Below are 14,348 nucleotides of genomic sequence, written 5' to 3' on the forward strand. Positions count from 1 at the left end.
GGGAGAAGAGTGGATGTTGTTTAAACTGAAGTAAGGCTTCTGACACTGTGTCTCACAACATCCTCATGCACAAGATGAGGACATACGCACTAGATAAGTGGATATCATGGGTGATTGAACCACCACAATCAGAAGGTTGTGATCAGTGGCACAAAATCCAGATGGAGGCCAGTCACTACTGGTGCACCCCAGGGGTCAATACTGGTTCCAATACTGTTTTAATACGGTCAGGAGGGACAACCCCATGGACCAGCACCAGCTGAAAAGCAGAAAAGATCCTGGGAGTCCTGGTGGACACCAAGTTGAACACGAGCCAACAGTGTGTCCTTGTGGCAAAGGCGGCCAAGAGTACGCCGGGCTGCATTACACAAAGTATTGCCAGCAGGTCAAGGGACGTGATCCTTCCCTTCTACTCAGCACTGGGGAGGCCACACCTGGAGTGCTGAGTCCAGTTCTGGGCTCCACAGTACGAGAGAGACATGGACATACTGGAGCAAATCCTACAAAGAGCCACTAAGGTGATTATGGGACTGTTACACAAGGAGAAGCTGAGAGAGCCCGAGAAGGCTTGGGGATGAGGGGGACTTATTGATGCATATAAATATCTTATGAGACGGACTAACAAAGACGGAGAAAGAGTTTCGTCCTGGTGTCCACTGAAAGGACAAGTGGCAGTGGGCACAAACTGAAATACAGAGAATTCCATCTAAACATAAGATTTTTTTTTTTAATTATTATTATTTTTAAACTGCTGGAGTGACAAAAAACTGGAACAGGTAAACCAGGTAGGTTGTTAAGTCTCCTTCCCTGGAGATATTCAAACCCCAACTGGACAATGCCCTGGACAACCTGCTCTAGCTGATTATGCTTCATGCAGGGGAATTAGTAGAACAGACCATCTCCAGAGGTGCTTCCGACCTCAACTATTAGGTGATTCTGTGAGTAAGTATTGAAGTGAAGACCTCAGCTTTCTTTCAAATGGCTCTAAAATAACCTACAAAAATATGCCCCACTGTTGATGTCCATGCGAACAGGTGCCAGTGAAGACACTGTCAGCAATAACAGTGACATTATGGGATATTGGTGCCTGGGACAGGGGATATTAAACCTGACCAACTGTACAGCAAAAATTTCTCACCAAGTTCAAGGGTGCCCCAAGTGGTATTTCAAACAGCTAGTTTCAGGCTTGGATGATCGACACATCCTAAATTTCTTCTTCTGTTCTACATAGGATGCATCTAGCTCTATATGAGGAGATGTGGACACCATTGACAGTCAAACCAATGCCAGCCAGCAGGGTTCTGGCTGCTTTAGCCCTCCTACCGCTGCCATGAGGTAATAAGATTCAAACAACCTGAAAAAAGCGGGAAATCAGGGGGTCCAAAAGAAACAGAGGTGGATTCTTCAGCCCTTATTCAGATGGCTCTATTGTGCCTACTTCCCAACAGTCCAACCTACAACAGATACCTGAAAACAAGGTCAAAATTCACTAACCCCACTGTGAAAAAGAAAAGGCCCTTTCTAAATTAATATTGCTCATATACAAGCATATCTGCTGGGAGGCTGTCGGCCTTTCACTGTCATGGGTTGAGGGAGAAACAGTCCTGCCAGCAGATTTCAGCTAATGCTACTTGGGAACACAGTCTAACTGAGCAAGTAATGCAGAGTTCATCGACGTCTTTTCCCCACAGCAACTCCGTTGTGTCTGTGCTCAAGGTACACAAAGGAAAAGGGCAGAGGGAGTCACAGTTCCGCTTGTTGCTCACCCACATGGCAGAGGTTGAGGAAACGGGGCATTTCCAGATTCTCTCAAAAATAGTTTTTTATGGCACACAAAATAATGACAGCAAAAATAGCTGCCTGAGATTAGTATGCTGGTACAAATCACCTTAAGATTGCTTAACACTTCTAAAAGAGTTCAGGGTCAGGAGCTGTCTAATATGCAAAAAAACCACCATGATGACTGTGAAAGACTTCGTTGTTTTGTGTGTAAGGAGAGAAGCTATCAAACGCTTTTCAAGATTACAAGAAAAAAACAAAACAAAAAAAACCCCAACCAAACAAAAGTGTCCAGGGAAACCCAAACAAACATTATCGCTCTTATCTATTATTCTATCCTTCAGGAAATCTAGATACCTAATCCTCAAAAAGTTAAGCAGTATGGCATTTTACTTAAAGAGGTTGAGTGTTCCAGTCCAAATAGCCCAGTCTCTGAAGGATGTTATCTTCTTGGTTCAGAAATCGACGATTAACTTCCAAGGAAGCAAGTCTTCCCTTTCTTTGCTTTTGCAGTAAGTGTGCAAGACAACACACAAAACCTGCGTTCGTGATTAACATTGCAACTTTACATGGTCTCTTCCAGGGTGCCATTGTAAGCTTAAAGAAACTCGGTGTTCTGCTGCTGGTTGGAGTTTGCCTGTGGTTCTGGGTCTGCACCGAGTCTTCTTTCCAAATGCACGGTTTCAAATTGCCTGTACTTGACCGAGAGCTAAGACTGCTCAGATGAAGTAATTAACAGAGTCTAATGAGTCATAGAACTGATGATGATAAGGTACAGCTTACAGGTGTTTTCACTTGCATGCTTACAGGTATCTGTACAAGCTACCAGTGTCAGAGGAAGGATGCAGCTCTCACTGCCTTATGCAACGAGTCCTGTGAAGCGAGTGAGCGCCTGGGGTGATGCTGTGGAAGTGCAGGGCCGTTGGGTCGGTGTCAGAAAGCCTGTCGTGCAACAAAGCACATGAACACACAGAGACGGTTGGAATAAACTGCAAGCTAATTCTGTGTTTCCTGGTCGTTAGCAGCTGGGGAATTGTGAATCTAATTAAGCAAAAATGTGAAAGTACATTAAAATGGATTTTCCATCAGTTTTTGAGCTGGCTGGAAGCAATTGTGACTGGTATAGGGCACTTCACAGCCCTCTACCACACAGGCCATTCCTGCAGCTCACCACTACCAAAACCCTGCCAGTTACGCCTAGTACACGTATGTAAATTCGAAGTAGCACTCACAACAGTAACTAGCATCCGGAGCTTTCCTTTCTGTAAAAATACCAAGTTTCTTCACGCTTCCCAGCACTGCTGTCCCAGCGTGGGTCCTTTGCTGGCCGCAGTCCCTCGGGGCTGTCCCTGCCCCAGCGTGCATCCCCCATGGGCCACAGTCCCTTCAGAAGCGTCTCCTTCCAAAAGCGTACCTGCAGCCCCATGCCTCCTCCTCAGCAGTCCCCTCTGGGTTTCTCCTGCCTTAAGGGCTGACGCTCTTTCTTAGGTATATCAGTTTATGGCCTCTTCCACCACAGGGCAGCCCTGCAGCCCCCCTGCCACAGAAAGCCTAACAGTTATGCCAGGTACACATTGCTGTAAACATTAGTTCAAATTCGCATCACTAGTATATGAGCCCTTTTTTCCCCCCTCCATAAAAAAAAAACCAAAAAACAAAAAACAACACTTTGGCCTGATTCATACGAAAAGAGAACCAAGACTACAAAACCCAAATCAGTCATGTATGCCAAGATCCTCCCACTATGTTAATTGCTGATGGAAACGAAAAGGGGGAGGGGAGATTAAAAAAAAAAAAAAAAAAAAAAAGACTGAGATCCTTCCTCAAGCAATAAAGGGCAGGATAGATGGAACTATGGATCTCCTTGCTATTCACTTGCATTTCTCTGTCCTCGCAAGACCTGGGTATTGTAAATGCTCCTAGGCAGTGCGACTATTCATCTGGCAAGCCCACCTGCACAGAACCACAGACAGGCTGAGGTTGGCAGGCACCTCTGGAGGTCGTCTTGTCCAACCCCCCCATGTCCAAGCAGGGCCACCTACGGCTGGTTGCCCAGGCCCATGTCCAGGTGGCTTTTGAATATCTCCAAGGATGGAGACTTCACAACCTCCCTGGGCAACCTGTGCCGGTGCTCAGTCACCCTCACAGTAGGTGTTCCCTGAAGTCCAGATGCTGTCCAAGTAGCAGTGGGTTACTACCTAGGGGTACAGAACATATAATATTATGTGATACTAGGAGAGCATTTAGGGATTGTGCAAGACTTATTATGGGATGCTTAGGAAAGGAACTAAAGGAAGGAAAAAGAAGGGAACAAGGTGGTTTGGGGAAGAACAAACATGGAAGAGTGAGTGGCTGGCCAGTATGCTTGTCTGGCCATGCCCTGCTCCTGACCTGTCCTGTCTTTTTATTAAACTCCATTTCTAAGCATATTCCTGGGTGAGGGACTCTCTTTCCCATGTGCATTTGCGTGCTTGAAGGTCTAAATGCCAGCAACTGGAGATCACAGGTCTGAGGGACCACTTGCCTGTGGTGCCAGCAACTGGAGTGACCAGAGTCAAATCAAGTCTTGGCAACAGAACTGGTGACCTGGAGTTTATCACAAACTGATAGTTAAATCTCTCTTTCCTATCCAAAACCAATCGAAGGCTATAAAGCATAGCAGCGTACATATGAGAAACAGGTAAGGATCATGCCAACAAAGCTGGAAACAGGCAAACACCTTTTGTTTTCTTTTTCACTCAGTTCTGTCGCTATGCCAAGTTACTGCTTTGTTGAACACTCTTCTGGAACACAACCCTGTACACTTTGCCCAGGATGGCCTCAGCCTTCGGAACCTCACCAAATGCAGTGACAGCCTCAGCTTTATTTTAAGTGACAGCAATATCTGTTTGAGGTAGAGTTCCTAAGAAAATTCTATCTATGGAATGTGTATGTGTTCCTGTTTATCCACCCTTCCTCTACTAAGTCCCAATGCTGTTGGCTAAAGACAGTAGGCAACTTCACAGAGAAGAGACCCTGCCATTTACCCACTTGGAGAAAGACTACAGAATAAGTTTAAGCCTTACACTCCAGCTAATTCAATGGCAGAGAGACATCACAAACACCGTAACAGGGACAAAACAAAGTGTTGATGCCACGTTAGGCACCTGAGAAATCAAACACAAGACACAAATCCAGAATAAACTAGATTTCTTTAGGTGAGAATCTTTCAGCTGCTCACTGAAGCTCCTGTTTACAAAACACTCCAGGCCAGGGAAGCTTGGACAACCCTCCTGATGCTGTAACACCCATGGCAAATTTTTTACATAGCAAAGAGTCAGAAGACTGACTTACCATGCGCATCGCTTGCTGAAGGCATGCAGGAACTCCAGGAAGAGCTTGCAAACACAAGGTGACAGTAGCTTCACAGAGCTCCCAACACTGTATTGCTAGAGAGCCAAGCTGACCCCTCTCCACACACCTGACTCCCTTACCACCAGGTAGGGCTTCTCCAAGTAGCTCGTAGTCACCTTTGCTCTCCACCTTCCTGGCAGCCACACCTGAAAGGCTCCTCAGCTGCAGGCACTTGGACAAATCGAGGCAATTACTGGGTTTCTGCTCTGTCTGACAGGTCTGCATTCTCTATTTGACAGGACAGACTGCTTTGATCAGGGACCAGAAGCTGAGTGGCATTTCCTCCAAGCAGAGTCAGTTTGCAATAGCTAGGCTCAGGGATAATCTTGAGACAAGCAAACTCCATAATTTTAAAGCAAGGAACGTGCACCCTCTATTGCCAAAATTGACAAGTTGCTGTTGTCAAAGTTTGCTGTTGGCCAAGACAAGTCCGTGGTAGAGAAAAATCATGGTGTACAACCACACCAGTAAATAAAACTTCATCAAGGCACAGGGTCATTCATTTCCCAATCATTGCCAATGCTGTAACTGTTCACGTGCTCCTGCCTGCACCATCTAGGACTTTCTCATAGAATACCTGCCACAATTTGCAGAGTAAGACTTACCAGAGACGTCTCCCCACAGGAATAACTCGAGGTCAGTGAGTGCGTTCTGGTCAGCATGCAGGAGAGAAGCTAGGTGTGTGTGGTGGGTTGACCCTGGCTGGACTCCAGTGCCCACCAAAGCCACTCTATCACTCCCCTCCTCAGCTAGACAGGGGAGAGAAAATACAATGAAAGGCTCATGGGTCGAGTTAAGGCGAGGGAGAGATCACGCACCAATTACCATCATGGGCAAAACAGACTCGACTTAGGGAAATTAGTTTAATTCATTACCAATCAAAATCAAGAGTAGGACAATGAGAAATAAAACCAAATCTTACAACACCTTCCCCTCACCCCTCCCTTCTTCCCAGGTTTAACTTTACTACCCATTTTCTCCACCTCCTCCCCCCAGCAGTGCAGGGGATGGGGAATGGGGTTCGGGGTCAGTTCATCACACGTTGTCTCTGCCGCTCCTTCCTCCTCAAGGGGAGGACTCCGCACTCTTCCCCTGCTCCAGCGTGGGTCCCTTCCCCAGGCTGCAGTCCTTCAGGCACAGACTGCTCCAGCGTGGGTCCCCCACAGGGTCACAAGTCCTGCCAGCAAACCTGCTCCAGCATGGGCTCCTCTCTCCACGGGGCTGCAGGTCCTGCCAGGAGCCTGCTCCAGCGCGGGCTTCCCACAGGGTCACAGCCTCCTTCGGGAACCCACTTGCTCCGGCGTGGGGTCCTCCCTGGGCTGCAGGTGGAGATCTGCTCCACCGTGGACCCCCATGGGCTGCAGGGGGACAGCCTGCCTCACCATGGTCTTCCCCACAGGCTGCAGGGGAATCTCTGCTCCGGCGCCTGGAGCACCTCCTCCCCCTCCTTCTTCACTGACCTGGGGGTCTGCAGAGTTATTTCTCTTACATGTTCTCACTCCTCTCTCCTGGCTGCAGAATGGGTAGGGGTTTTTTTTTCCCCCTTCTTAAATATGTTATCCCAGAGGTGCTACCACCATCGCTGACGGGCTCAGCCTTGGAGCCGGCTGGTATTGGCTCTGTCAGACATGGGGGAAGCTTCTAGCAGCTTTTCACAGGAGCCACCCCTGTAGCACCCTCCTGCGACCAAAACCTCACCATGCAAACCCAACACAGTGTGCCACCAACAGCTTTGTCCTCTCACTTACTTCCAAGGCCCAAGAACAATCCCTCAGCTGGTCTTTCACAAAAACATAGAGGTAACTCTGTACGCAAAACACTGCACCTCCTTCTCAATGATGCTGACCAAGCCAGAAAATTAGATACCCTGTATTTCGTTAACGATACAAAAGTATCATGAAAAAAATAAGCAATGGAATAGTTTGTTTTGGTTAGGTTTTTGACAGCTCCAAGAATATGCAACTTAGACATGCCAATAGGTTGTTTGTTTCATACAAGCTAAAAAGCTGACCTTCCGATGGAAAGGAATAATGGTAATTTGCCTGATTTTTTTTTCCTGATGCATAAAAGAAAGTGTGCTTACCTGTGCTAAGGTACTGCTGCTTCTTTTAGACTTTCGGAACCTTTTTCGAGTGGTTTCTTTTTTGGGGGGGGGGCAGAGCGGGGAGCAGGGAAGCAGAAATGAAAAGATTAATCCCAGCATCATATTAGGCTGGTTGTTTTGGAACAACAACAAAAAAAAATTTAATTTTACTTTTTCCATGAAGACTTACAAAGAGAAGAGAAACACGTTTTCATGAAACATACAGATTATGCTTTTGTTGAAATTTTATGGAAATCCAGGAAAGGGAAAAATAAAGGACCTCTGGACAGAAATAGGGCTAGAAAAAGTGACAGAATGAGATTCATCTTGGGAAAAAAAACCTAAGCTAGCAAGAACATAGCAGATTGTATTGTGAAATTCAGTAAACTATGACAGTAAATGAACAACTGCCATCAGATTAACTACAGTGTGAAAAGCTACAAAGAAAAGTTAGGGCAGTTCAGGGTTCACGTGCCACCACACACAGCAAGGTAAGCCTCTTGGCTGTAAACTCTGCTCAGACCACAGCTGAAATGTTATGCTGATATTACTGCACAGCCCATTTTAGAGCCATTAAAAAAAAGAGAGAGAGAGAATCAGAGGGAGCAAAGAGCACCTTGTACTGTACATGTCACGGTTAAACCACAAGTACTGTACTATGCATTGTAAATGCATAGGAATACCTTAATAGTACAAGTGTAGTACGATAGTATTTAAATACAGTGTATTTTAAAATATTTATTTTTAAAACACTCAATGTTTGGTTAAAAGTACCAACAAAATACCTCTTTGGTAATAGGAACATTTTCTGCATGGTTTGGGTATACTGGGGTGAACAGGAGAGAGGAGATAAGCACACCTACAACAGCTGTACCATTCCACTCACTTTCAGGATCAAAGAATGATCCTTCACTGGTCCTGTGTCACAGCACAGATACCACTGTGATACACTGAAGAAAGGACAGAGGGGAAACAGTTTCTACGACGCAGAAATTCTGGGGTTGCTGGTAAGCACACTCAGCATCCTTCACAGCTAACAAGGAAACACTGAGCAGAAGTCCCATACTAGCTGAACTCGGTGGCATTTTTGCCAAACTCGAGAATTCTTACCCTTCATGGTAGAAACTAAGCACTGCCCAGAGCAGGCTCCTAGGGACACTGGTCACCTTCCAGTACAAGGAAGGCCAACGCATTGGAACTGGAGTAGAAAGAGATGGTCCAAGGAAAAATCCTGCACTAGCCAAGAAGGGATGTTGTGAATCACTCTTTAAATTCCTATGGGTTCTGAAATGGTTTGAACCCACAGGTTTCAGGAACGGTTACTCTAGAGGAAAGATCATGAACTGACATAAACAGTCATTGCCATGAACAGAGGTACGCCCTTCATCACTATCCCAAGACATGCTTCCAACTTTTACTCTGTGAAGCAGTCCTGTGTGCACCACACACTACAACCTTCAGAGCTGTTCAGCATATTTCTTTCCAAGAAGCTCTCTCTCACTTGATGTCTGATGATTTTCCTCTCAAAAATGCACTGGGCTGTATTTTTTCCTGACTGACATATTTTTATTCTTTCCTGCCCACATTTATAACATCTTCAGTGCCCATTCACTTGCCTTTATCCTCACAGGTCTTTGCCAAACTTTCCAACTTAGAAACAACTATGAGTGTCCTTAATGCACTACCCGACTCCTCTTGCAAATCTTAGGGAAAAACCGCATTAAGACAAAACTCTGCCAGGGGTTTCTTCTTTTTAAATCACCACACTATGGATGTGCACACTGTTGCCATTGCTGTGTTTGGTTTGTAGTCCTTAAGGTTCTGCAGCTGCATTTAAATCCACATTAGCATTTAACCCCCATCAATCTGAACCACTTTTTCCTGTTGGAAGGAATACATATGGATGTTCTGGAGACAAAGAGCTGGAACACTGCCAGGATCCATTCATTTTGTAATTAAATTTGCGGATATTGACATACGTATTCCCCAAATGTTCTGCATTCATTGAGGTTCCTTCATCTTGCTTTTCATAATTATCTGTATTTATCCACCCAGGTTTTAAAGTAACACAAACTGAAAATTGCTCAAAATTAATGGGCATGGTCTCCATAGCTAAAGATTGAACAATGTGGTTTCCAGCTTATTCCCAACCATACAGGTTTCACCAGAACTGATTCAAAAATTTTATTTAACTGTTTTTATGAAAGAAAACTTTTAAACTGGAATAGAAATAGTTGGGTGCCCATGATTTTGCTAACCTCCCTATTTTGTATCCTGTGCTGCATAAAAGCCCTATCGTATAAAGAGCCCTACCATATCCTGGGCTGCATAAAAAGTGCACCCCTTTACTCTCATGAGACCCCATCTGCAGTACTGGATCCAGCTTTAGGGGGGCTCCAGTACAAAAATGACATAGACCTGTTAGAGCACATCCAGAGGAGGGCCATGAAAATGATCAGAGGGCTAGAACAGCTCTCCTATGAAGAACACTGAGAGTTGTTCAGTGTGGAGAAGTGAAGGCTTCAGGGAGACCTTATTGCAGCCTTTCAATACTTAAAGGGGGCTTATAAGAAAGACAGAAACTTTTTACCAGGGTCTGTAATGATAGGACGAGGGGTAACGGTTTTAAACGGAAAGAGGGTAGATTTAGATTAGATATTAGGAAAAAATTCTTTACTGTGAGGGCGGTGAGAGACTGGAACAGGTTGCCCAGAGAAGCTGTGGATGCCCCATCCCTGGAAGTGTTCAAGGCCAGGCTGGATGGGGCTTTGAGCAACCTGGTCTAGTGGAAGGTGTCCCTGCCCATGGCAGCAGGGTTGGAACTAGATGATCTTTAAGGTCCCTTCCAACCCAAACCATTCTGTGATTCCTCATGTTTTTGTTTGGTTGGTTTTTTTTTCCTCTCCACATAGAGGAAAAAGTAGTGGCACAGGAAGATGAACAACAGAGTAGAAATACTGCCATGATAAACCTTATCCCAAAAAATTACTTTCTTATCTTTCTAACTGTTCTGCAGAAGCCATCTCCTTCCTCCTTCCTCGTTGAGTTATACTTTCTTGTACTGCACCAGGAAAGCTTTTAAGTATTAAAAAAATCCTATCATATATACATAGAAAGCAGAAAGCTTTGAAGGAAAGTATTTAATGACTTTTTAATGAGTTTTATCAGCCCAGAAGATAAATGTTGGCCAGGAAAGTTACAGAAGAGGTGGAAAACCTAGAAAAGCATTTGCTAAGCAGAAGCTCTGACTACTGGCCCATTTAATTCTAATACAGTGGCAATACAGAGGTTAAACTAATGCACATACATTGTTATACATGTTTCTCAAACCGGACACTCTATGCCCTGCTCCAAATCAGAATCCCAACAACAAAATCCCTGCGATCTGGACGAGATTCCCTAGTGACAATGAGAAAGGTGATTTCCATTTTCTAGTTTTTACACCACCACCTCCCCCCAAAAAAACCACAAACAAGCTTTGCCCATTAACATTAAACCACTCTCCAAAATCTTGGAAGTAGATCAGCTGTGATTAATTGTTGCTGATTTATATACACAAGCCAAAATGGAAATGTGTGTCAAAACAGGCCTGAGAAAGCACAAAGGAAAGCAAAAGTAGAGATTCACAGGAATCCAGAACTAGCTTCATTCAGAATTTTCTCCAAAAGGTCTCATTTGTTTATTACAAAAGTTTTGATCCTACCACCTTTGTAAGCTTTCTCAAGAAAGAATGGTGTTTAGAGTGAGTGAGTCCCAGGCTGTAACTAGTCATTAAAAGGATAGAAAGAAATCATAGGAGCACACTGTCACTATTCTCAGCTCTGCCACCAGCTTTCCTTTGCCGTTTCGTCAGTGTCCTTCACCTTCTGCCTCCATATCTCAGAGGCTGCAGTAATACTATCATGAATTACTCACGAGTTCTTACAAGACTTTGAATTACTTTAAATATAGCAGTCCTCTGATCTCCTCATTTCATATAATGTGTATCCATGCGTATCACTTAGGCCAGGGTGAAAGGAAGAAGAGAACAGCAGGGAGAGGGAGGTAACTACAGAATAATTACTGCCAGTGTGAATGCTCTTCTCAGTCATTATCCACCTGCCCTTTAAGCAACTGAAGAACGTTTTAAGACTTTCCAAGTAAGTCAAGAAAGAAAAATTGAGAAGTAAGAATAAAGCAGCAGACAGACAGGAGGGCTTAATTCTATGCAAGTCACCTGTTCCTGTTGGAGCGATACACTATGAACAGCATAATTTAAGTGTTACATTTTCAGCTTAAATATGCACATAATTAGCAGTAAGTCCAAACCAGAGTCCTAACTGCTTAGGATACATACAGTCTTTGAAGAAACATAAGGTCCAAATCCTTCTCACCACCCTTAGATGCAGATACTATTCCCACCCACACGAGCTGTTCCTAAAATGCAAGTATCCTCCAGTCCTACTTGCAGGGGGATCTCAAAAAGCAAAGTGGGTTAAGTTTTCTGCTTTTCCCATCTCATTCTCCTTCCTCCATACTGACCTCCTTTCACACTAAAAAATTACACTAGCTACCTTCCCAATAAAGGATAAAGGCTATCAATACTTCCCACACAAACTCGAACTATAGAGATGCTCTAATGTATATGAAGACCATTACCATTAGAACAATCTCTCACGATATTCTCCTACGCCTTACAATTTCTCTTCACATCAGCCAAGATATACTGGTGCCCCAAGGTGGCATACAAACCAAGTTAACTACATTGAACAGAAGTGTCACTTTTTCCTTTGAGGGTAGCTGAGTCCCAAAAGTGAGAAGTGATGTTTTAGTGACACCTATGCACTGTTTCCTTCTCAGTCCCACAGAAACGCATATACTTTCCATCACTGTCCAAGGTTGGGTGAGGCTTGTATACATACATATCTATGTACATGCACACACACACGGATATATACACATATATCTAACACGACTGCCAGTATGATTGCCTTCACCAACTCTTCAGCCCTTACAGGTCCTTAACCATCTGTCTCCTAAGCACACACGCACACTTACACAGCCATACAAATAATTCATCTGGTCTGTAAAAAGATGTTGCTAAGGGTATACTTTCTCACAACACCCTCTAGAGCAGGCTGAAGGTGGGCTATAGATTAGATTATTAGACTACGTGCTGGGAAAGGACAAAGCAGGTTCCCTTTCAGCCAGAGATGGTACCAGTGCCATGTATTATTATACCACTCTACCTAAATTTGTCGATGCACAGTCTTGGGTCTGACCTGAAAACCTGGCTGCGTGCAGGCAAGGAACAGAGATGCTAAATGGCAAAGCCTGAGCAGGAGCCAGGCTGCAAAAAGTAGAGGCACCCAGCGCGCTTAAAGACCGTTGCCACTTTCTGCTCTACCAGTGACCTCTTGTGGGGAGGGTGGAAAACAACAGCCCCCTCTTTCCCTCTCCACACCACTTTGAGCAACACCCGGGACAAAGGTGTTAAGCAGGAGCCTCGAGTTTACCCTTTTAAGGGACATTCAGTACTTTTGCAAATTGCGGACTGGCTGAAAAAATATCGCAAGCTGAGAAACTGGGGATAGGATGAGAAGGAAGATCCTGTCATTGATAAATGGGTAGGGATAAAAATCACTGATGAAACCAAATTACAGTAATTTTGTACTCTGGACTGTATTGCAAAACAAGTGACTTTTTTTTTTTTGTTACATTCAAGACCCCTAAAGAAATTGCTTTGGAAGGATAAATAGCGAGAAATCACACTGTAGTTTCCACAAGCTAGGAAGCACAAGTGCTATGTAAGGCAAAGTATTGTGGAAAACAAAACTTGCAGCAGCAGCAGCTGAGCACTAATGTGATACTCTGCTTTACCAGTATTCCCATTTGATGTGGCGCAGGCTGCTTAAAGCTAACTTTTCATGGGTATTCATCACCTGCACGTTCTCCGTCTAATGATTGTCTGAATTAAGATCCTGTAGGAGTGATCTGTGGTGCAACTGAAGCCCCTGGAAAAGCTGTGCTTTGAATGGGAAAAAAAAAAGAAATTAAAAAAAAAAATCACTGCATTATGGTAAGCATTCCCAGACTTGGCACCTAACGTTACAGCATTACCTTTAACAGTTTTTTCTGCCTCAGTTTGCCATCTGAAAATGGAAACTGCTTGTTAGCCATGCAGGAATATCACGATAACTGCGTATCTCTGTACTCTATGTGCACTTGTGAAACAGTTCAGAAATACTACTGGTTTTGCAGCAGGATGTAAACAACATGCAATAAATCAAGATTAGGGCCACACATATTAAATAAGCACTAATAAGGCTACTTAATTACAGTTAGGGTCTTATGGATAAAAGCTTGTAGTCAGAAAAATAATAAAAGTTAAGGATCAAATTATTAATATCCACTTCACTTCCAGTTTGTCCTAGCTTTTGAATGTTCGAATTGGCAGATTTATTTTAAAACAACTGAACTTATGTTATCAAAAGAAAAATAAGCAACCCATGAGAGCCAAACTGAATACACAGTAGGCAGGATCAAAAAAACCATATTATCACAAGAGCCCACCTCTTCCCAACACAGTAAACGTTAGCAGCAGTAGGTTTTATATGGAAGAGCAAAATGTGGAAGCTGTTGAAATTTAAGAAACACTTTGCCCAGGAGCTTCCCAGTAGTTTGGCAACAATACAGAAATAGTGAGATTCTGATCTTTGGCTCCAACAATCAGTGTGATTTCATCAAGAAACTTCTGTGCTTTCCCTAACCTTGACCTTTGTTATTTTCAATCTATGCTCTCTTTCCTACTCTCCTTTTTCATCCCATTTCATGCCATTCCCCACTTCAGATTTGCCCTCCACTAGGTTTCTACCTTTGATACCCTTCGTCCAACTTGTCCCAGTTCCTTCCATCCGATTTCACATTCAAAGACAAGTAGTAAGAAGCTTGGAGATGAAAACACAAAGTGTTCCGTCACTCGTTTTATCCCCTCTCAGGCCCAATTTAAAACCAGTTTCCCCACCAGTCTCAACTCATCCTAGTTAATGTGATTTGTCCTACTCCCAGAACTAGCAGTTCACTCCTCGATTCAAGAAATGTCTTCTTTCACATT

The sequence above is a fragment of the Harpia harpyja genome, chromosome 6, assembly GCF_026419915.1.
Source record: "Harpia harpyja isolate bHarHar1 chromosome 6, bHarHar1 primary haplotype, whole genome shotgun sequence".
NCBI classification, from domain to species: domain Eukaryota; kingdom Metazoa; phylum Chordata; class Aves; order Accipitriformes; family Accipitridae; genus Harpia; species Harpia harpyja.